Source organism: Neovison vison, chromosome 4 (genome assembly GCF_020171115.1).
Source record: "Neovison vison isolate M4711 chromosome 4, ASM_NN_V1, whole genome shotgun sequence".
NCBI classification, from domain to species: Eukaryota; Metazoa; Chordata; class Mammalia; order Carnivora; family Mustelidae; genus Neogale; species Neogale vison.
In genome coordinates this window covers 154,530,101-154,554,500 of record NC_058094.1, presented here as the reverse complement: position 1 = coordinate 154,554,500, position 24,400 = coordinate 154,530,101, and the positions used below count along the sequence as shown (strand labels likewise).

General features: G+C 33.8%; 1 long non-coding RNA gene across 3 annotated transcripts in view; it reads left to right on the top strand.

Annotated features, from left to right (window-relative positions):
* Positions 1 to 24,400, top strand: part of LOC122904024 — a 44,803-nt gene that overhangs the window by 2,839 nt on the left and 17,564 nt on the right. The window contains exons 3-5 of one of the 3 annotated variants that reach the window (XR_006384129.1): positions 1,407 to 1,486; positions 1,987 to 2,010; positions 3,521 to 3,567. This is a non-coding gene — a long non-coding RNA (uncharacterized LOC122904024). Of the gene's footprint in view, positions 1 to 1,406; positions 1,487 to 1,986; positions 2,011 to 3,520; positions 3,568 to 24,400 lie in introns of those variants that run through there. The other 2 variants (XR_006384131.1, XR_006384130.1) reach the window with 2 other exon arrangements.

Here is a 24,400-nt window from a genome sequence, read left to right as displayed (position 1 = left end):
AAATGATTTTAGAAGACTTACTGAAGAGTAGATAGCTAACTGTTACCAGAGACAGCACTAAAAGTCCTCCTCTTGATTTCTCCTGCAGGGCTTTCTCTCTTAAAATGACTTCATGTTCATAAAGTACACTTGCTAGTTGAATATTTTCAGTTTAATAAAATTTAAAAAAGTATTTTAAGGCTGGATGGCAAGTGGACGACAGCTAGTTTCATTATAGTTCTTTTAATGTGACTTAGCTTCAGTTTTTTGAAATTGTTTCAAACAGAATGTGTTTGCCTATGGTAGCGGGATATAGTAAGCACTAGATAAAATAAAACTGTTGAGTTCCAGGTCTTAAATGAAATTCTAGGATGTATTAGTTAAATGACAAATCTAAGTAATTATAAAGAATGTGAAGATAAAAAGGATGCATTTTAAAATTTTTATTTATTTATTGAAGTATAATCAACATACAAGATGATTCTAGTTTCAGAGATGAAAAGCATAGCATAGGGAATGATGTCAAAAATATTGTAATACTGTTGTATAGTTAAAAAAAAGACTATTTTCAAAAATAATTATCAGAATGCTACATTATGGGGGATTTCATGACATTTATTTTCATTGAAACATTTGGAAAAGTTTTCTATGAATTCCTTAAGATTAAAGCATTTAAATTTAAAATAGATAATATTAAGAGTATTACATGTTTACCACTGATTAATCTAAGAAATGTTGACCAGTGACAGTTTTTATGGAAACTTACAGAGGTATATGATGAATTTCATCTTTAATTCTCTGTTAAAAGTTGTTCCATTTTGGATGACCTCTCTTCATAGCATTTGAATGTCTAAATAAATGACCATGGAGGCAAGACACACAGACATACACCATCACCACCACCACCACCACCAAAATAAAATGATGACTTCTTCTGAGGCCTTTCATTTCTGGACATAAAATCTTATGAGATTTATCACCAAGTAAGACATTAGAAGGACACCTGGTTATAAATATTTTATAAAATCAATAAATTCTTCACAGAAGAAAAGCAAGGACTCTTCTTGGATTTTAATGAAATAGCTGGCAACGTTAAGGACAGTCAACACAAAAGCTGATTTTTCCTGAAGTTTTCCATATTTTATTTATTTATTTAAAAGATTTTTATTTATTTATTTGACAGAGATCACAAATAGGCAGAGAGGCAGACAGAGAGAGAAGGGGAAACAGGCTCCCGGCTGAGAAGAGAGCCTGATGTAGGTCCATTCCAGGACCCTGAGATCATGACCTGAGCCAAAGGCAGAGGCTTTAACCCACTGAGCCACCCAGGGGCCCCTGAAATTTTCCATTCTTTAGAAATATTTAATTATACTTCCATTTCCAGATTTCAATAACACAACGTTAATTAAGCCATTCTATTTGCACAGTTCTATGAAGTCTTTAGGATGCCTTTTTTCTTCCTGAAATACAACAGATATCCATCCACTGCTGTTTACGAAGTGAAAAGGTAAGTTTAATTTTAGTTGATCTATTCTAGAAGATACTGAATAACTATAAAATGCCGAGTCCAGTCCCTGCACTTTTAAAAGAAACATTTGCAAAGGATCTTATGATTTGATATTCTAAGTTGTATATATTTTCAGGACATATGTGAAATATATGAATGAAAATACTCAAAAATTATTAAAATATCACTTATTGTTCTCTTAGATAATTTTAGTTTCATTCACATTCCTCCCAAAGGTTTATTTATTCTGGATGCAAAAATCTTTGTGAAAAGGAACATCTTGTGTAGTACATAAGATAGAATACACATACAAGAAGGATATATAATAAATGGTTTTATGATGTCATGGCAATATAATCAACCTCTAAAAATTACATGAAATGAATCTCCTGTGTGTTTTTTAATTTCTAGAGAAAGCAAAAGATAATAAATGATTGTTTGCTTAGGGAATTGAAAAAGGAAACCTACCCGGACATTTAATAAAAACAAATTTTTTCAAGGTTTCCTTGGAATATGTACAAAAGGTAAGTTCAAGAAAAACATATCTACTAATGTATCCACTCATGTAACCCATGGGATAGGGATGCTCCTACAATCTCTGGCTATTATCTGCCTCTATTATGTTAAAGAAAATAAGATAGTTAGAAATATAATCTTCAAAAACAACTAACCAATGTCAGAGCTGGAAAAACATTAGGAGTACAGATGACCCTTAAACAACATGGGTGTGAACTGTTTGGGTCCACTTTATATGAGGATTTTTTTTCAGTAAACACAGTACAATACTGTAAATGTATTTTCTCTTCCTTATGATTTTTTGATAACATTTTCTTTACCTTATTTTGTTATAAGAATACAGTATTTAATACCTATAACATGAAAAATGTATGTTAATTGACTGTTTTTGTCATGAGTAAGGCTTCTTGTGAACATTAGGCTATTAGTAGTTACGTTTTTGTGGAGTCAAAAGTTATACACACATTTTCAACTGCAGGGGTCAATGGCCCCCAAACCCTGCATTGTTCAGGGGTCAGCTGTACCATTTATTTTCATTGAAAATTTAAGCTTTCTCCTAGACTGTGGATTTGTAAAATAAGAAAATTTCATGGGGGAAAGACATATTTAACTAGCGGTTTTTATGTGATAGGTTTTGTTTTGTTTTGTTTTTTGGTGGAATATGGGGAAGTTCCCTGGTTTAGGTGAAATATTTTTCAAATAATACACTTGATGTTATTCTCTACTTCCTAACCCACTTTCTTAGTAATTTGGCAGTATAACTAAGACATTATTAAATATTTATAAGTAAGTTGGTATTCCAGGTACTTTGATATTAGGAGTGATGAACTCTAAAATCAGAGGTTCACAAACTAAAGCCTGTGGCCAAATTCAGCCCACCATCTGTTTTTTTGTATGCTCCATGAGCTGAGAATAGTTTTTATATTTGTAAATGGTTGAAAGAATAGAAAGTATGATATTTTTTGACACATGAAAATTATGTGAAATTCACATTTAGTACATATATGTCAGTGGAACACAGGTGTGCCATTCGTTTCATATTGTTTTTGTTGCTTTCACACTGTAATGGTATACTAGAATAGTTGTCAGAGAGACCACATGATCTGCAAAACCTAAAATATTTACTTAAGATGTTTGATATCTGGTCCTTTCCTGAAATGTCTGCTGGTCCCTGCTCTCTCTGGATTGTAAAATAATTACTGCCATCTCTTGGAAAAGGGGTTGAAAATTAATGTAACGTCTTTAAGATAAAAACTGCTAAAGAAATAGATGGAGTTCATAAATGGACCTAGAATAAATAGGGTTTTAGTATTCTCCTTAGTCTAAAATTATTCGTAGTTTGATTTCAGTCTAATGAAATTAAATACTTCCTTGAAGAAAACATTTTATCATCTGAAAAAGTCAGAACATCTGAAAACTGAAATCCAGTGTTTCTGGTACGACCCAGTTCTTAGCTGTTGGCTACAGGCATTTTCAGTGCCTGCCTGGTCCCACCACTTCAGTTTGGGATTTTTGCAGTAACCCTTTGGAAACAGTGAACTCCCTGAAGAAAAGGGGAATGGAGGCCTGCACGAGAGCTAGAGAGTATTTCTCTGGCAGAAACAACCAGGGATCTCGGAAGAATACACGAGTTTTACGTGAGATACGAGGTGACCTATAATTCACACTGACATGCTTCCCTGGATGACGGGTGAGTGGAAACATCACTGAAGCAGAAAGAGAAGACTCCATCTAGTAACAAAGATAATGATTCTTAATATGTATTCTATTACTCCTGTATAAATTTTAATTATGGTCCTGCAGTCTTAACACTGACTAAAAAAGTTGCATCAGTGACTTTATATGAAAATGGATAGCTTTGCTTCGTGTAGCTCTATCAGGCACAAATAGAGTGGATAGCAAAATACATCTGATACGAGTTAGCATTTCAAAGCAGACTCCAGTTATAGAAGTTTCCTATTACTATAGGTGTTGCCAATAAGATGGATGAACTGTTGGTGGGTAGTTTTGCTTAGGAAATTTAGGGGTGGGGTGCCTGGCTGGCTAAGTCTGTAAAGCATGTAGCTCTTGATGTACAGTGAGTTCGAGCCCCCTACTGGGGGTAGAGATTATTTAAGAACAAAACAAAAAATAAAAAACAGAAATTAGGCATCACTGGAATTGTTAAATTAGATGTTGAATTATGGGGTTTTTCTAATTCAGAGACACTATAATTCCCTGTTGGGTTATGTGACTAATCAGTTAATGATGGAAATACACACATGTGTGAAGATGTGTATATGGATATATATTAGTTATCTTTCATCTATATTGGGTTGAACCATAACAACACATGTATAGAGAAGGATGTTGGACATGATGTGCAAGAGAATTCCCTGTTTTATACTTAAGGAAGATGAGTCTGTGGCTCCTCAGATGATGGCAGCATGTTACTGTCCAGTATGTTGTCTAGAAATAGAGCCTTTTAAATTCCAGATTACTGTTTTTCTCTCCCTCCCCTTTCTCCTCCTCCTTCTCCTTCACATTTCTTCCTTTTCCTATCATGTCGTATTTAATGGCTTTTAAATAACTGAAAAATATTTTACTCTACCATTTCACATTTTTTTAAAATTTAAAAATTAGACCAATTAATAATTCATCAGTCTATCATGAATTATTTCCCCTACTAGGTGAATGACATTGTGCTACTTTGAAATAAAGAAAGTGAACAAGGCAAAAAAACCAGTGCCTGCTCTCTAGATATAATCAGAATCCCCTATTAATTTTATCAAATACAGATGAAAAGCATTGAAAATATTTGAAATCAGAGCCAAGATTTCTGAGTATATTGAAATTAACAAAAATGAAAACACTGTAAATTAGAGCCTATGCATTACAACTGAAGTATATGAAGGAAAATTTGTTGTCTTAAAAGCCTATCAGGCAAGAAAAAAATCAATGTATTAAAAACGGAATTAAATGAAGTAGGTAAAGAATGATGTAAATTTAAGAAAGTCTTAAAATGGTAATTAGAATTCAAGAGCAGCAATTAATAAAACAGAAGAATTGTAGAACTGAAAATATTTGAGTGGTGATCATTCAATATTAAATCTTATATACCTTTCTATACTTAGAGATTCTATTACATTTTATAGTTCAGACACTCAGACTTAACACTGTTGAATGTTGGTATTCTACTTTGAACTTTTATTTTTTTAATTTATTTTTTATTATTTTATTTTATCTTTTTTATTAAATTCAATTAGCCAACAAATAGTACATCATAGTGATTTATTAGTTGCATATAATACCCAGTGCTCATCAGATCACATGCTTTTACTATGGTAAGAGGAATGACATATAGGTAGACAAGTTCCTATCCATAGTGTCATAAGTACTTTTGTGGTCACAGAATTTTTCCACAACTATATAATTATTTAGAACTTTGTTTTTTTTTTTAAATCAAACAGATTTTACTTATTTATTTAAATATTTTTAAATGTATAGTTCTGAAACAAGTTTTTCTTTTTTTTTAAAATTCTGGTAGACCTAACAAGTCTTTTCGTAGAAAGACACATTTCTAATGTTACAAATTGGAAGGCCATTGCCCAATATCTCCTTCAGAATCATTCTTGGAATTATTAAAAAGTGATCTATACCCAAATGCTCTTTGCACATAATCACAATGTTCTTTCACACCGCAGAGTTGTTTTTTTAATATTTACCTTTTTAATGTCATTACAATGTCATTTTCATATTCCTTGTGTTTGAGTTATCATTGTTCTCTCAGAGTTGACTGTGTATGAATATTTAAAAACAAAAAAAAAACAAAAAACTCAAAATAAATCAATACTAAATTTTTCAAAGAAGAAAATTCTATCACCATGGTTAGGTAACAATAGAGTATTTACAAAGACATAATTATACAATATTAATGAGACATTTAGAGTCTGAATAAAAGTTATTGGGGTGCCTGGGTGGCTCAGTGGGTTAAAGCCTCTGCTTTTATCTCAGGTCATGATGCCAGGACCCTGGGATCCAGCCAGCTTTGGGCTCTCTGCTCAGTGGGAGCCTGCTTCCCCCTCTTTCTCTCTGCCTGCCTCTCTGCCTACTTGTGATCTCCGTCTATCAAATAAATAAATAAATAATCTTTAAAAAAATGAAAAAAAAAGTTATTGATATTATTTGTTTTACAGTTGTGACTAACTTTTAAAATACTTGCCCTGGTTAATTTATTACAAATAAAGTAATAGTGGTTGGGTACTTACTCTGTACCAAGTATTATGCCAACTGATTATATTCAATATCTTATTTAATCTTCAGAACAATTTTATAATATCCCTTTTATACAGGAGTAAACAGATACAGAATGTTTCAGCACCTTGCTAAGTATCACTCACTTAGTAAGTGGTAGAGCCAGAATTCAAATCTAGGACTTCTGATTTGTAATCATCGTACTTAATCACTATAGTTTACTTTCTGTTAAAACTTCTCATTTTAAACATTTTAAAGTGTTTCTCCCCAAATTTACATTTTCCCCTGAAAACAATATTTAATTGATGTTTATTCTTTTTTTCCCTAAGGTTTTATTTATTTATTTATTTGAGGTGGAGAGAGAGAGAGAAAGTTGGGAGTGGGTAGAGGGAGGGACTAAGGGAGAGGAAGAAGCAGGCTATCTGCTGAGCAGGGAGCCCCAGGTGGGTCTGGATCCCAGGACCCTGAGACCCTGACCTGAGCCCCAGGCAGATGCTTAACCAACAGAGACACCCAAGCGGCCCAATGCTTATTCTTTTTCACTTTTTCAGCATGAAATCAGCTCACTTATTTCCTGTTATGACCTGAATGATTTCCAGTGTTATCCCTTTCTTGAGTCCAAAGAGAAAGATTTAATTTTTTTTAACCTTTTGATAAAACTGGATCGTCTTTTGTCTTGTGTCCTGTTGTTACACAGATGCGCCGCTTGAGGATTACACACCTCCACCTTACCTACTTGTGGCTTGGCAACAGGCATTTATGAAACAGTAAAAGCACTTTTTAAAGACTGCCAGTTCCCTATAATTAGATGATCTCTCTTCCTTCGAGTATTTCCCTTTTATGACTTTGATTTTTATCTGAGCAAATTTTTACAATTTGTAATTTTAGTGTGTATTTTCATTAGTCCATTTGGAGAAAAATTTGTTCAAAACTTGTCCTCTTTCAATCTTCTTTCAGTATTTCTTTTCTGGGAGGAATCTGATGTGATCATTCTTTTCTTTGACTTAAAGTTGTTTTTTTTTTTTTCTTTCAAATTGTTGAAAAATTTCAGCTGTCTTTTCTTCTTTCCTCAGAGTTTTTTATTTTATTTTATTTTATTTATTTTTTTTTATGCTACTTCTTCCTTACTTGACTCCACTCCTTTAATGTTCTGGAATAGTTTTCCCATTCCCTTTGTTATTATTTTTAGAGTTTGGTTGTTTAACATTCCATTTCCTCATTTTCCTCTCTCTCCAATTTCTCCCTTTTTTTTTTCTTTTGCATTTTTGCATTGCTTTCTTTTTCCTTGCTTTGCATGATACATCTCATTGATGTTTTTCTTTCCTTACCACTATTAACAGACATCTTTCATACTTTTAGATGAATCAAGAAAAATAAGGGAAGAAAAATAGCATCAAGAAAACTTCATCTCAACAATTCTGTTTTTCTCAGTTCTTATTATTCCTTCTATGTTTTTAATGGCCGTGTCTCCTTATTTCAGATAATAGTTTTGAACTGATATTCCTGTTGTCATAAATTACCCAGCAAACTTAATGAAGCACATTTATCAGTGCACCTTAGAAAGAAAAAAAGAAATAACAAATGTACCTCCAAAGGGTCTTTGTCTTTTTCTATGTACTTAGGAAGATTCTGTGACAGGTCTTCCTTTATCTTGAAATGATATTCTTTATTCTTTGTTTTCGTCATCTTCCAGGATTTTTCCTATAATGATAATTCATTTTAGGGAAGGGTTTGGCAGATAACAGATCCATTCTGTTACAGCAAAGGCCACCGGAATTTTGTTATCTTCAGAGCTACTCAAAAGTGAATCAGCTGAAAGTTGAGGCTAACAAACTTTTTTTTTTTTTTTTTTGCTGTTTTCATTCTGGAAGTATGTGGAAGAGGACAGGCTTCTTTCCCACCAATGTGAATCTTTTTCAAGCTAGTATAGATGCTTTGAAGGAGTGGAGCACCAACTTTAATTTGTTGGTGCTGCTACTGCATGGACCCCAGGTTCCTATCCATAGTTGCCCCTCATACTTCTGTGTCCCCTCTGCATATACCATGTGTGCTAGAAATAGAGTTGGTGCTCTAAATAATAAATTAACGAAGAAACCAGTAATACAAGTCCCAGAGTGGAAGTATCCTCCTCCGTGGATGGATAATGATGGGGCAGGGTGTACTCTGCTTATATAGTGCTTGAGAAATAATAATAACATAATAATAATAATAGTCCTAACAATGATTTTAAAAAAAACCTGACATCTATTTAATACCTCCTTAACTTCTGCTTTGTATCAAGGATCAACTAGTAATACTAACAATAATAATCATAATAACAACAGTAAAGTGAATAAGTATTGAAAAGCTACCATGAACAAGGTTTTGTGCTAAGTTCTTTATATGCATGTTCTTTCTTACTCTTTATAAAAATCCTATGGGGTTTTTAGAAAAAAATTCGGCTATAGTTGAGTAACTTGCCCAAGGTCACATTGCTAGTAAATATTTGAGAAAATTTTCTATTCATCCTTGTGTGAAAAATTCCAGAGAAAATTTTTCAATTCTTCAATATTATTCAGTACCTGCTGAATATTAACTACTGTATGTCAGCATTGCAACTGTGGGGTATTGGTAATCCCAGTTTTTCCATACATTTCAATTATTGAATAAGACAAAATTTTGGAACTCTGTGAGAGAGAAGGGTAAAAACTATTGCAAGCCATGAACATTGTATAAATTCTTTCATGTGTTGCTCCCTGCCCCAATCTCCTTAACAGTCCGTGTACACAAGTCAGGCAGATGAACCAGCTTCTCCAGTTTGTTTGAATCATAATGTGTAAAAATTGTCTTTAGATTAAAAAAATATGTATTTTAGGATTCTAGATGCTATAAATGCTGTTATTTGATTACATTTTAACTTAACAATGTATCATCTAAGAAAGTAATAGCTACTCTATTGCTAGCAGGAAATCAGTTACAGAATTACACAGAAGCAGTATAATAGCTCTACAGAGTATGAAGAAAACAAACAAATCAGGAAAGGATAATCAGTTTTCTGTACTGTGAAAAGCTAACATTGTTCTAATAAATAAGAATTTCTTGCTCTTACTTTTCCTGCTATAAGTACTATGACACACTTGGTTTGTTTTTGCTATTCATTCTAAAGTGATAGTATTGCCATTAGAAGTTGTGTAAAATAGTAACAGTTTTAAGTTCATTTTCATAAAGGTAATTAAACTTCATCACTTGTTGATGCAACAAACCAAGCAGTAAATGGAAGGGAAGGGCCCCAAACACCATTTTTTTAATTCAAAATAATGTAACATTAGCATTTTCTGCAGTGAGGAATTATACAAGTAAAATATATGAAATTAATCATGTTTAGATAATAAAACAAACAAAAAAAACAGAAAAGAACAGTTTTATTTCTTCCTGGTTACAGAGCTACCGGGACATTAGTGAAGATAGTCACAGTCATGCTATCATTAGCTTGTAATTACTTTGGATAAATTATCAAAGATGTGAGAAGGATGCACTCTTTAAATGCTTCAATTCAGGACAAATTACATTTCTTGGAGAAGGTGAGATAGTTCATAAATTTCTAACTCTGGCTTATTCCATAAAGGATAGAGAAAGAATGGCATGTGGTTTGTTACCTAATAAAACTTTATTTTAAGTTCATGAATTCCCAGTTAAAATTTGACATGGAGGGATTGAGTTTAAGTTGCTCTCATTGTCAGTTAATGCAAACTTCAATTTTTTAAAGATTTTTTTTTTTTTTTAATTTATTTGAGAGAGAGAGACAGTGAGACAGAGCATGAGCGAGGAGAAGGTCAGAGAGCGAAGCAGACTCCCCATGGAGCTGGGAGCCTGATGTGGGACTCGATCCCGGGACTCCAGGATCACGCCCTGAGCCGAAGGCAGTCGTCCAACCAACTGCGCCACCCAGGCATCCCCAAACTTCAATTTTTTTCTTTCCTTTTTTGGGGGGGAGAGAGAGAGAATGAGAGAGAGAGAGAGAGAAAGAGAACTCAAGCAGGTTCCATGTCCAGCACAAGGCCCAAAGTGAGGGTTAATCCCACAACTTGAGACCATGACCTGAGCCAAAATCAAGAACTGGACACCCAACCAACTGTGCCACCCAGGCACCCCACAAACATCAACTTTTATACAAAGAAGAAATATATGTAATACAAAGTTACATTGAGAAACCTAATCTAAAGCTTACCTTTTAATATAGCTTTTACAAAATAAGCACAAAATATAATGAAGTTCCTCTTTGAAAATACCACACACATATACACATACACACATGTATAGTCAGCATTTAAAAAAACATTTTACAGTGACTAAAAGAGGTACTTGAAACTACTGTTGTTTCAATAACTACTACACAGTATTCATTTCATAAATGAAGTGGAAAGACTTCAAAGGCATGTGGGCTTATGTTCTATATATATAGAAGTACTAGATTATTCTATCAGTCAGTAATGATAGTGATGATGGTAAGACTCCATGTTTGTAAATGATTATTTGAACTACAGACGACATGTTTGGACAAGTTTTTGTGATTTAAAGACATGAATTAATCATCCAAGGAACTAACATTGTACAAGTCTGTTTAAATTACTTAACTTTAGGCATCTCTGTAAATTGTTTTCAGTGGGTTTAAATAGAACAACATCTCACAGATTCTAAAGTGTGTTAATTGTTTTGGGAAGCCTAGACACTAAATCCGCAGGGAAAGAAACCTTACCTAACTTCAGAGAAAGAAGAATAGAATATCTTATGCTTTTTTTAAAAAAAAAAAGACTATTTTTTAAAATTCGTTTTAGGTTCACGTCAAAACTGGGTGAAAGGTCTATACCTTTATATGTCTTCCATATACCTTCTGCCCCCACATATGTATATCTTCTCCTACTATCAACATCCCCCACTGGATGGCACATCCCCCAACAATGGATGGGCACATTGTTAGAATTGATGAACATACATTGACACATTATAGTCACCCCAGAACCATGGTATACACTGGGGCTCCTCCTGGGTGCTCTACATTTTATGGATTCAGACAAGTGTATAATGACAGGTGTCCACCATTGCAGTATCCTACAGAGTAGTTTCATTGCCCTAGAAATCCCTTGTGTTCCAACTACTCACCTCTTTCTCCCTCCACTGTTTTGTCTTTTCCAGCAAGTAATATAGTTGGAATCATACAGTATGTAGCCTTTTCATCCTGTCTTCTTTTACTTAGTAATATGCATTTAAGTTTCTTCTAGGTCTTTTCATGGCTTGATAGCTCATTCCTTTCTAGTGCTAAATAATATTCATTGTCTGGATGTACATACCACAGTTTATTTATTCATTTACCTACTAAAAGACATCTTCTTTGTTTCCAAGTTTGGTCAATTAGGATTAAAGCTGCTATAAACATAAGTGTGCAGGTTTATGTGTAGACATACATTTTCAGCTCTTGTGAGTACTAGTACCAAATAATGTGATTGCTGGATTGTATGGTAAGAGTACGTTTAGTTTCGTAAAACACTGTCCAACTGACTTCCAAAGTGGCTGTATACTTTTGCATTTCCACAAGCAATGAATGAGTGTTCTTACTGCTCTGCGTCTTTGTCAGCATTTGATGTTGTTGGTGATCAGGATTTTGGCCATTCTAGTAGGTACATAGTATCACATTGTTGTTTTAATTTGCATTTCTGTGATGACATATGATGTGGTGCATCTTTTTATATATTGGTTTGCCATCACAATTTCCTTGGTGAAGTGTTTGTGAAGGCCTTCAGCTCATTTTTGAATCAGGTTTGTTGTATTTTTATGTCAAGTTGTAAGCATTCTTCGTATATTTCGATAATAATCTTTTATTAGATGTGTCTTTTGCAAATACATTTTTCCAGTCTGTTGGTTGTATTTTCATTCTCTTTACGTTATCTTTTGGGCAGAAATGGAATATTTTGCTTTTAATCATGACATCCCCCCAAATCATATCTTCTTTAATATTTTCTTGGCTGCATCATGGGTTAACTTTTCATTGCTTCTCTACTGGATCAAATATTTTGTCTGGAAAAAATAAAATGATCTCTTTTAATTCTTGGGTGTATAGAGAGAGAAGAGACAAAAGGAGAGAGAAAAAAGAAAGAGAGGGGAAGAAGAGAGAGACTTAGGAAGAAGACAAGAAAGCACATCAAAATATAGTCATTCTGACTTAAGTTATTGGTTATTTTAAAATTATCTATTTGGTTTTCTGTATTTTTCTAAATTTCTACAATAAATATAATTATTATAGAGAAAAATAAAATGAAAGCATTCTGGAAAAAGAAGGCAGAATTTAAAGCATATTTTAAATCTGGAGAATAGGGAGAAAGTTATTATATATCATTGATGTCCAATAGAAATGTAATGTGAGCAAACACATGTAATTTTAAATTTTCTAAATCTTTAAAAAAAAAAAAAAAGGGGCGCCTGGGTGGCTCAGTGGGTTAAGCCGCTGCCTTCGGCTCAGGTCATGATCTCAGGGTCCTGGGATCGAGTCCCGCATCGGGCTCTCTGCTCAGCAGGGAGCCTGCTTCCTCCTCTCTCTCTCTGCCTGCCTCTCTGCCTACTTGTGATTTCTCTCTGTCAAATAAATAAATAAAATCTTTAAAAAAAATAAATAAATAAATTTTCTAGCAGCCACATTAAATATGTAAGAAGAAACAGATGAGATTAGTTTTTAAGAATATAACTTGCTTAAGGGCACCTCGGTGGCTCAGTCAGTTAAGCGTCAGTTAAATTCAGTCAGTTAAACCATCTCAGGGTTGTGAGATCAAGCCCTTTGTTTTTTCTCTTGGTTTTGGCTCAGGTCATGATCTCAGGGTTGTGGGATTGGCCCTGCATGGGGCTTCCTGCTCAGTGGGGAGTATGCTTGAAGAGTCTCTCCCTCACTCCCTCTCCACTCACTTGTGTGCTTACACTCTCTCTCTTGGATAGATGAATAAATCTTTAAAAAATATAACTTATTTAACCAAATATACCAAAGTATTATTATTTTAATATTTAATGTATAATCAACATTAATTTATTAAGATATTTTACAAATTTTGCCTTTTTGGTGGTAAGTTTGAAATTGAGAGTGTATTTCTATACTTACAGCACATGTCAGTTTGGATTATATATTAACATCGGAAATACATATCGTATATTTAGATTTCATAATGTTTACATTTGTAAAAGTAAGTTCACCTATCAAAGTTATCTTGAACAGATTTAAAAAATTTCAAATAAGTTAATCAAGTACCAAGAAATAATTTACCGAGCACCTGGGTGGCTCAGTCAGTTAAGCATCTGCCTCTGGCTCAGATCCTGATCCCAGGGTCCTGAGATTGAGTCCCACTTTGGGGTCCCTGCTTAGAAGGGAGTCTGTCTCTCCTTTTCTCTCTACCCTTCCCCCTCCACTCATGCTCTCTCTCTCTTTCACTTGTTCTCTTAAATAAAAAAATAAATTCTTTAAAAAATAATTTTCCTTCGATATTAATGTCCACATTGGCAATACTCATTCATTTCTTTAGAAATGATTTGACTAAAGAAACACAAATGACTATCAAAGTACATTTTTCTAAATTAAGAAAATTCACTAACTTTTGTGTCAGCTTAATACATTAACTTCAAAACATTGCACAAGGTAAAAAGAAAAACTAAACAATGTCAATAAACTATCAAATTTTTCAGTATTTTGGCAGCCAATTTACATAATTCTGTCAATTTCAATCAAGTTTTCTTCATATTGGTTCATGTTAGGAAAATATATTAAAGCATTTTTGTTGATTTCTACTTTGGGGAATTTCAATTTCAACATAAATTCATGTAGTTCAACTTTTCCTTTCCTTGGAACTTCATGTTTAGCTCATTTGTATGCACTGTGACATTAGTGACAAAATTAAATTGCACAGCCACTTTTTTCTTCCATTATTGAATGGAATTTCTTTTGTTTCAAGAAATCTTGAAGCGAAGTTAACAGAACAATAGCTCTTTGTAAACTTGTTTAGAATTCAACCAATAAGCAATGGCAAGAAAGCCAAACCAAATTAAACCAAAAAAAGTAAGATAATTAAATTATTTATATTGTATATCATTTCATAGTTTTGCACACTAAAATTATTCATAGCATTTGTACACACACACATCTATTGTGTATCTAGAGATTATTGACACTATTTTAGAAAATCAAGCACAAATATTTTCAGTAGGTTTCATGCAGTAGAATAAAACAGTACAGGAAAACAAGTTGTTGTCTTAAAATTCCAGTAGATTGAAAGTTTGACTTACTGTTACTGGAATACTAGTCATTACTATAGAAAGAAAATACTTCATATTTAGCTGTAATTATTCTTGACAGATATAAGTGATTCAGAAATATTCCACCGCTTAGAGGCTCAGTCAATTAAGTGTCTAACTCTTGATTTCTGCTCGGGTCCTAATCTCAGAGTTCTGATCTCAGGGTTGTGAGATCAAGACCTATGTGTGGCTCTGAACTCTGGGTAGAGCCTCCTAAGATTTTCACACTTCCTCTGCCCCTCTCCCCCGACCAGCTCACCTGCATGTGCTCTATCTCTTAAAAAAAAAAAAAAATATATATATATATATATATATATATATATATATATATATATAAAATACTATTCCACAGCTTTGATTTTTTGGGGCTGTGAGTTAACAATTTATTTACTTATTTTTAGGTAAATGGAAAATCCATTGAGCCAAACCCACCCTAAAATAGTTATTAGTATGTCTTACACTGTATAATTCAACTAAAGCTAAAAAAAAAGTGCTCATAATTTTTCAAATTTTGAATCAACATATTTTTATAATATAAGTATCTGGTGACTTAATTGAGATCTTCTACTTTCATAAAATATCTTCTCTAGTCTTAGAATTTCCTTACAAATTTTCTGTAGCTAATACAATAATTTCTCTTACCATCTTGCTAAGAATGATTTGTTTGATTTGCAGCACTTCGAGCCATTCTATATATTGCCAAACTCATAAACTCAAATTTTGTTTAAAATTATTAAAATTTTCTTACATTTAATTCTGATTTTAGTGGTTATTTTTTGAATTTGGAAAGGAAACATCAAATTACTTATATTTTTGCTGAAAAATTCTTCTAATGTCTAATTTTGACATTTAGTTTTAATGTGCAAAGTTTTTATTCTGATATAGCAAATTGCAATTGACATTCATTGTAGACTTGTAACATACCTTCTTCCAGGTTTTTTTAAATTTACTGTTCCTATCATAGTACAGAATTCTGAATCTTCTTTTAATTCTGGCATCAATAATGAGCCTATATTCTAAATTTGAAGATATGTTCAGTTTTATTTTTATGCTATAAAAATAATTTAATTGTACCCTAATTGAAATTATAATGAACAATTTAATTATCAAATAGACTTCACATAAGTATTACTTGAACTCATGCTGACTGAATATAATATTCAAATAAACACATGATAATATTACATTGCTGCTTAGAAGAATATTTAAATTAGCACCTGTCTTGATGAAATCTTTTTTTTTTTTAGATTTTATTTATTTATTTGACAGAGAGAGAGATCACAAGTAGGCAGAGAGAGGGGAAGCAGGCTCCCTGCTGAACAGAGAGCCCAGTGTGGGACTCAATCCCAGGACCCTGAGATCATGACCTGAGCCGAAGGTAGAGGCTTAACCCACTGAGCCAGCCAGGTGCCCTTGAAATCTTTTTGATGATACAGTTTTTTAATCTTTGAACTATGTATATAAATCATGGTTTTGAGCACATATGTTGTACCTACAGTGGTTTTATTTCCCTTTGTCTATTTACTGTATATATTCATTATTTCCTAAGAATGCAAGTACTCATCTACTTTTAGTATAATTTTTCCATCTGTTAAGTAAGCATAGCAATACTGTTATCTACCTCATAGGGTTAAAGGGTGTAGTGAGCATAAACTACTTAGAACAGTACCGGCCACAGGGAAAATATCCAATGAATATTATGTATGTTTAAATTACAGTAGTCATGGGCGCCTGGGTGGCTCAGTTGGTTAGGTGACTGCCTTTGGCTCAGGTCGTGATCCTGGAGTCTCTGGATCGAGTCCCACATTGGGCTCCCTGCTCAGTGGGGAGTCGGCTTCTCCCTCTGACTCTCCCCCTTCTCATGCTCTCTCTCTCTCTCTCTGATGCTCTCTCTCAAATAAATATATAAAATCTTAAAACAAATTACAGTAGTCATTCTTATCAATTATCATTATTGTTGCCAAAGACAACAGTCAAAATGCCTTTACATTTGGTGCCATTACCTACCTCTAATATCTTCCTTTCTCTTTTGTTTCTATTTTTCGGAAGGGTTGAAAGCAAACTAATTCTAATTGCGCTTTGAATAACATTACATGGTTCTGAGCGAAGAACTGAGGATTCCCTTTATGATCACAGAAGATGTGTCTTTTTCTTTCCTAGTCTCTTCACTTTTATTTTAGGGCATGTTGCAGACAGGGGAGAGGAGTAGCCAAGGAATGATAAGAGAGTAGCTGGGGGCCATTTCCCACCAGGAGCTTTCAGGCTCATTTGAAAGCATCAGCAACTTTCAGGCACACTTGGAGGTCAGAAAAACATGTGCCTACAACATGCTCAGTTTCAGAAATACTTTCAGATAACTGACATTACTTGGTAAGTGTCTTTGAAATAGATGAAATGTTGCTGCATTCTGATACTCAAGTGCAGTTAATATATGGTATGTTTCCTATTCAGAAATAGTCATAGGTTTCTCATAAGCATAATAGAAAAAACTGGGAACAACTAAAATGTTCAAAAGATAAGAAATAGATAAATATTAATGCATAATGTTCAGACATTGGCATGCTAAGAGTGCATTAATATGTTTTAGATTCATATTTGTTGGTAGAGGAAGATGTGTGTGATACATTCTTTAATGAAAGAAATATTAAAGTAATGTATAGAGTATGATTTAATTTATAATAAAGATATATTATGTGTAGAAAAGTATGAAAGACCATATACCAAACTGTCAACAGTAGGTATTTCTGGATGGTGGTATTAAAGGTGATTTTTTTAAATTTCTAATTATTATACAATAGCTATATATTGCTTGCATAGTAAAATAATTCATTATGAAAGGGAGCATTTACAGAGAACTTCTATAAAATTCTCTTTGTTTCTTTTAGTGTTCTACAGTTTTCTTTAGAATTAGGTTTTCTTCTAAGATAATTTAGAATTAGTTTCAGAATACTAATTTAGTTTGTAGGAGAGGAATTTCTTAATAAGTCTTGAAAAATGCTGGACTAATAATCTGGGTGGTTGAGTAGTTTAGATTTGAAACAAGTGATTTTTAAAATGTGCAAGGTTGCTATCACTTGGTGCCTTTTACTTTATCATGGTTTTTGGCCAAATATATACTTTTGGTGTTTTCTGACTAATATCCTCAAATAAATATACTCTTGTAGTAAGGTGATCGATAAAAGGTGCAGTTTGATAAAATTCCAGAGAGCTTGGAAACTCAGAGAGAGTTTATTAAGAGATATTAAGAATATCATTTTAATATATATAATATATATAACACACTATATATTATATAATATTTTATATTACAATGCATAATATATAATATATAATATATAATATTTTCCATCATAATATTTATATATAAATTTAATTTAATATATAATTTATGTATTATATAATATATAATTTATATATAACTTAATATATAATATAATATATATCTTATAAATATAAGAGATAATTAACTGCTCATATGATATCATTTTGGGGACCCTGAGAAGTTTCTCTGCCACCCAAACTATTTTGGTGATGCCTTAAATTCCTTCATCACAGAACAACGAATTTTATTCCAGCAGGATTCAGACTTGGTAGTTTCAAACTAAATTTAAGATCAGGGGCAAATGGCTTACAGTAGACCCTTTTTGGGTGTTAACCATTGGGAGGGATAGAGGTTGGGGACATCTCCCCCAAAACTTTCCCTAGTTCACATTTTTTTCCTGGGTCCTCTCCAGTGTCTCCTCAAACTGGGCACAAAAAGAGCTTTGGGAAAAAAATTTACATTGTAATTTTTCATTAACCTCTGTTTCTTCACAGAGCTTAACAAACCATCAAGCTTTTTCTTTCCCACAAACAACACAGTACACCCTCCATAAGTCAGTATGGTGGAGCATGGATAACCAGAGAAAGACCACTCCACCCTCTTGCCCTATTCTACATCGACAGTTCTGTGTATCACCTGTAGAATCATGTTTTCTGAAATAAATAAATAAATAAATAAATTTATGTTTATTAAACAATAAAAGAATGTAATTGAGGTGGGATAGGAAGGTATCCTCCGGAAGTTATAAGACTGGGGTGTGGGAGAATGCGGAGCTTAATTGCTCACTTGTTAAATGGAATCTATTGGGTGTCCTGCCTCAGACTTCACTTGTGGCTATGGAGCACATAACAGAGTTCACAGATGCACCGTTGGTTGTAGATCACTGAAACTGAGAAAAACGCTGGGAACATTACCTTAATACTTGTTGCATGCCTGTGGTCAGGTTTACTCGGAAGAGGCATTAAAATTGTAGGAGACATCTTTTGATTTTGCCTGTCACCCTTTACTCTTACTTTGGTAATGGCATCCTGCCTTTTAGGAATTTCCCACCTATGTTTCAGGGGTCATGATGGACCTGTTAAGCACAAGCATTGCATTTCCCATGTCCCCCACTACCTGGTCCCGCTGGCCCAAGAACGCATGGGATCTAAGCGAGGCCAGTCAGACTCCCAGGATTTTGAGTCTTGTGCAGAGTTGGAATTGAGTCATTCTGATGGTAGAGCCTCAGAGTTATTTCCTTTGATATTGATACTTTCCCTTGACATCTTTCCTCAAAGCTATTTCTGAGTGAGGTCTCCAGAGGAGTCCTGGTTCCTGTCCTCTTCTGGGTTTGGTGGCCCAAGTGGTTTTCTGATTAGTGGGCTACAGTGAGTAACTAATTATTCTAGTAGATTAAAAAAATGAGTTAACCAGAATTGTTTTTTAAGTTAAAATTGACTTCTGAATGGCTGCATAACTGGATCACTGGTAGCATCTCATCTTTTCACAAAGAACCAAAAAACTTCCAATCTGAAACCAGGCCAGCACTCCAACAGAATCATCAATCTAAAGACCTGCACAGGATGGGCAAAAGGAGAAAAATGGAAACATGAAATCCAATAGCAGAAGACAGCAGAAGGGAGTTAAATCTTTATTGAGGAAACTTCCTGAATCTTGGAACCTAGCCAAGGATATCTTTTAAGCTGACCTGTGGCTTCTCACAGCCCAAGGGAATTGCTGTATTGGCTGCTATTGATCTGCTCAGGTAATACCCTTCACTTAAGTCTCACTGTACTACTGAATTTCTCCTCAAGTTTTTCACTCTCCTACTTGCCTTCCCTCTTTACCCTGTTTTTCTTTGCTCGGACAGTTCTCCTGTATGGATTCCATTTCTCACTTTGCCCAATGAGATACCCATCTTTGGATATTGATCTCATCTGGGAAGGCTTTTCTTTCCTTTCTTTCTTTCTTTTTTTTTACAAACATATAATGTATTATTAGCCCCAGGGTCTATGAATCAGACCCCAGGTCTGTGAATCGCCAGGTTTACACACTTCACAGCACTCACCATAGCACATACCCTCCCCAATGTCCATAACCCCACTATCCTCTTCCTCCCCCTCCCCTTGGCCACCCTCAGTTTGTTTTGTGACATTAAGAGTCTCTTATAGTTTGTCTCCCTCCTGAGCCCATCTTGTTTCATTTATTCTTTTAGGTGTCTTTATTCTTTAGTATCTTTAGGGTAAATACCCAGTAGTGCAATTGCTGGGTCATAGGGTAGCTCTATTTTCAACTTTTTGAGGAACCTCCACCCTGTTTTCCAGAGTGGCTGCACCAGCTTGCATTCCCACCAGCAGTTTAGGAGGGTTCCCCTTTCTCCACATCTTCACCAGCATCTGTCATTTGGGAAGCCTTTTATGATACATCAATCCAGTATTAGCTTTTATTCATTACCTTGCAAAATCCTTTCTGAGCATTATTTCAATAGTACAAATTAGCTAAAGTGAGGTGTTGGTGGTGAGAGTATTCTAGGCAAATGAAACAAAGCATGTTCAAGAAGTTGGATTGGAGGGATTTCCTGGGATGTTGAGGAACTTGAATATATTTATTTGTTCCTAATTATTGGAAGTTAGTTGGGTGAAGGAGGGGGGATAAAATTGCTGCAAAGGCAGACTGGTTAATCTAACAAGGATCAGATGATAGTGTTTTATAAATATCTGCTGAAGGGAGAATGAACCACGGAGGGCTTTATTTAGATATACTATGTGCTTTGCAGCCAGAAGAGGCAGTATTCAAACACAGTTTCCATCTTACTTTGAAGTTCAAGCCCCTTTTCTCTATTTTACTTGGCATCTTGATATAGTTCTTTCAGTGGAATGTGGAACAGACACGTTGCCTGGGTTAGAGCACTGCTCAAATACAGATGGCTGGAAATGCAGGAGAGAGAAAGAGATGTGATTTTACAGGGTGAAAAGTGTACTTAGAAAAGGAAAACTTAGGAATACTGTTTGATGAAATTGTAATGAAATGAGAATTTTGAGCAATTGCACTTAGAGAGAATGAGAATATTCTGTAATTTGTGTTAAAATTCCAAATATAATGAGGTGACTTTTCCAAAAAAGATGTGTGCAGTGTTGAATAATGAGTAAACATAATATTAGCAGAGCTGTCAGGCTTAGGGCACAAACAGTTCCTTATAACTAAAGCTAATTCCAAAGGTTTTCATAGGCAAATGATTATTTAGGAAGCCTATAACTCAATTCAGATAGGTCTTAGAAAACTTTGGAAATTTTTATAGACCAGATGGTTTAGAAATAAAAGGTCAGAAGTTAAAATTGGAACTGTATAGATGTTCTTTGAGAAAGTTAATTGTGTAGTATGATGTATGATTCTTAAATTTCTGTGCAGGTCATAATTTTTTGTTATTAATTTCTTAATATGTAGAGTTAAGTTATTCCTCCCTCCACACAATCTAAATAATACATTTCTAACCGAGATGATACTCAACTGAGATATGCTTTCAAAATGTGTGTGAAATACCTATATATTACCTCCGTGTCATGTAATGTTCCCCTCCTCCCACTTGGAATAATGAGGAAAGGTAAAGAAGAGCAGCAGTATTTCCCAAATTTGGCTAATTATCACAATCATGTGAATGCATCCTTGAATGAATCTCTGATCCTTCTGAGCCTAAAAGAAACAGAATCTCCTTGGCCCATCTTAGAAATCTGCATTCTTAATATATACTCTGGGCCAGGCGTTTCTGATGATGAGCCCACCTCCCCAGACCATGTATGTGTCCTCTCTCTGGTACCAAGAGAACTAAAGCAGAAAGTAAAAGAAGGTGAATTTGAGTTTAAACAGAACAGTTCTGTTATTAAGGATTATAAAACCCTTACAATTTATTCTTTACCTGTGACCTGACAGCTTATTTATTTTACAGTTAACACAAAGTGAGCATATCATCTCTGAAATTATTATTTTGGGGCTCAAATTTTTTATTATTATGAGCTGTGGTCTCCTGAAGTTCTTGATAACTTCCAAATATCCTTCCTAATGAAATCCGAGTGGGAGACAAACCATAAGAGACTCTTAATCACAGGAAAAAAATTGAGGGTTGCTGTAGGGGAGGGGGACTGGGGAATTGGGTAACTGGGTGCTGGACAGTAAGGAGGGTACAAGATGTAATGAGCGCTGGGTATTATAGAAGACTGATGAATCACTGAACTCTACCTCTGAAACTGGTAATACATTATATATTAATTAATTGAATTTAAATTAAAAAACAGAAAATTTTGAAAATCCTTTAGATATCAAGAGAACATAAATTATGTAAACTTTTTGATTATAGCAGCGTAATATGTGATTTTGTAAAATAATGGTAATGCTAATATATACTTTAAAAAAACAACTGCAAAAAAATAAATATCCTTCCTAAAGTAGGGAAAAATGGTCAGTGGCTTTGAGGCATAACCATTGCACTGTAAATCCTTTGGCTTAAGATCTATATCTAAATAAATTGGCTTGGCAAAGCCCTTAAAATCCTGACAATACTGTGCATCTTTTCAGAGTTCAGTATATATTTGGTAACATTTTAAAGATGAGAAAAAGAAATTGTTTTGTGGTTAGGGGAGTGGCCAATCATAGAAGTGTGATTTGCGGAGTTTAGGCGAGCACTTCCCCTCCAGCTCAAATGTGATTGATATCTTGCAGCTAAAGCCTAATCCATTGATCCTTTCCAAAATGCAAATAAATCTCTTTTCAGATATTGCAGTTGTGTGAGAATAAAAAAAAAATACCTGGAATTTCATTGTATGTAGTACTACATGTAAATTTGTGTGTGGTGGGGAGTAGGGGTTCCAGAGAGACAGACAGACAGTAGGGAAGGGAGAAGGAATGAGGAACTGAGCTATAAAGGAGGAAGAGTAAGACTTAGAACAAGGAAGCTGGGACCCATAACTTCCTGACCCTTTTCCTACAAACACTGCTTAAACATGAAGGTTAAGCTATGGGGCATGGTTCCAAGGGCTTGTTTCTATGCTCTGAAAAATTATAGTTTCCTACCTCCTTTTTCCACTCTCCAGTCAATGGTTTCTAAACTTTGTGCTTCAGGAACTATAATGAAAAGTCATTCAGTCAAGGACTTTATTTAGTGCCCTCTAGGGTGCCTAGAGCTGAACCAGAGAAAATTAATAGCATTAAACCCTCAAGCTTTGATGCTCGTTTTAAAATACAGAGCTGCTTGATACATATTTCCTAAGGGACATTTAAACCTCTTTTTAATGTATATTAAGAGAGGAAAAATATTTGACCTGCTTATTAACATGTCTTTAATGTCTAAAGTACTTTTTTGAAGTCAAATTTATTAAGATACAATTCACGTATAATAAAATTTACCCTTTTAAGTGTACAGTTTGATGAATATGATAAATATATGATAAATGTATAGACTCATGTTACTCCCCCTGAAATCAAAATATAGAATAATTTCATCTCCTCTAAATATTCATGCCCCTTCATCATCAACCCCTTCTCCTACAACTAGTACTTGGCAACTGCTGATCTGAATTAAGTTCCTGAAGTTTTGTCTATCCCATATCATATAAATCAATCATATATTATGTAGCTTTTTCAGATCAGCTTCTTTCATTTAGTGTAACACATTTGTGATTAATCCCTGTTATTATGTGAATCTGGGGTATATTTCTTAATACTTCTGTAATATTTCATTATATGGATGTATCAGTTCTTCACCATTTCAGGAGCATTAGAGTTGTTAACAGTTTTTGGTGATTATGAGTAAAGCCATTTTAGTTCTTGCATGCTATACCTTGCCAATTTTTAACCTTTAACCCATCTGTGTCTTTATATTTAATATAAGATTTTTTTTGTAGGCAGCATAGAGCTGGGTCTACTTTTTGAGTCTAGCACAATCATCTTTAACTGCCATTTCTAGACCATTTGCAGTTAAATGTAATTATTTATGTATTTACATTTAAATCAGCAATCTTGCTAGTAGTTTTTGGTATATTTCTTTTGTTTTTATAATTATTTTCTTCTTCTCTGCCTTGTTTATATTAGTTGTGTATTTTTTATGATTGCACTTCTCCCTACTATTGTTTTATTAGTCATACCTGTTTCTTATTTTGGAATCCTTTACAATACATGTATCTTTAATTTATCATAATCTTAAAAAATCTTATACTCACATAGAGTATATGAATTCTATAATGACATATTCCCATTTCTCCCACTTTAGCATTTGTGTTATTGTTATTATGTATTATACTTACAAAGATTTTATAGAGCTCACAGTATATTGTTACAGTTTTCGGTAATTTTAGATAATTGTCTAACTTTAGATAATTGTCTTTTATGGGAATTAAAATTTTTAAAAATGTGCTTTGTATTTACCTTATATTTGTTTCCTTTCCAGTGATTTGTGTAGCTCTAGATTTCCATCTTTTGCTAGAAGAACTTCTTTTAACAGTCTGTAAAGTATGTTTACCATCAGTGAATTATTTTTCCTTTTATTTGTCTGGAAAGATATGTTTATTTCA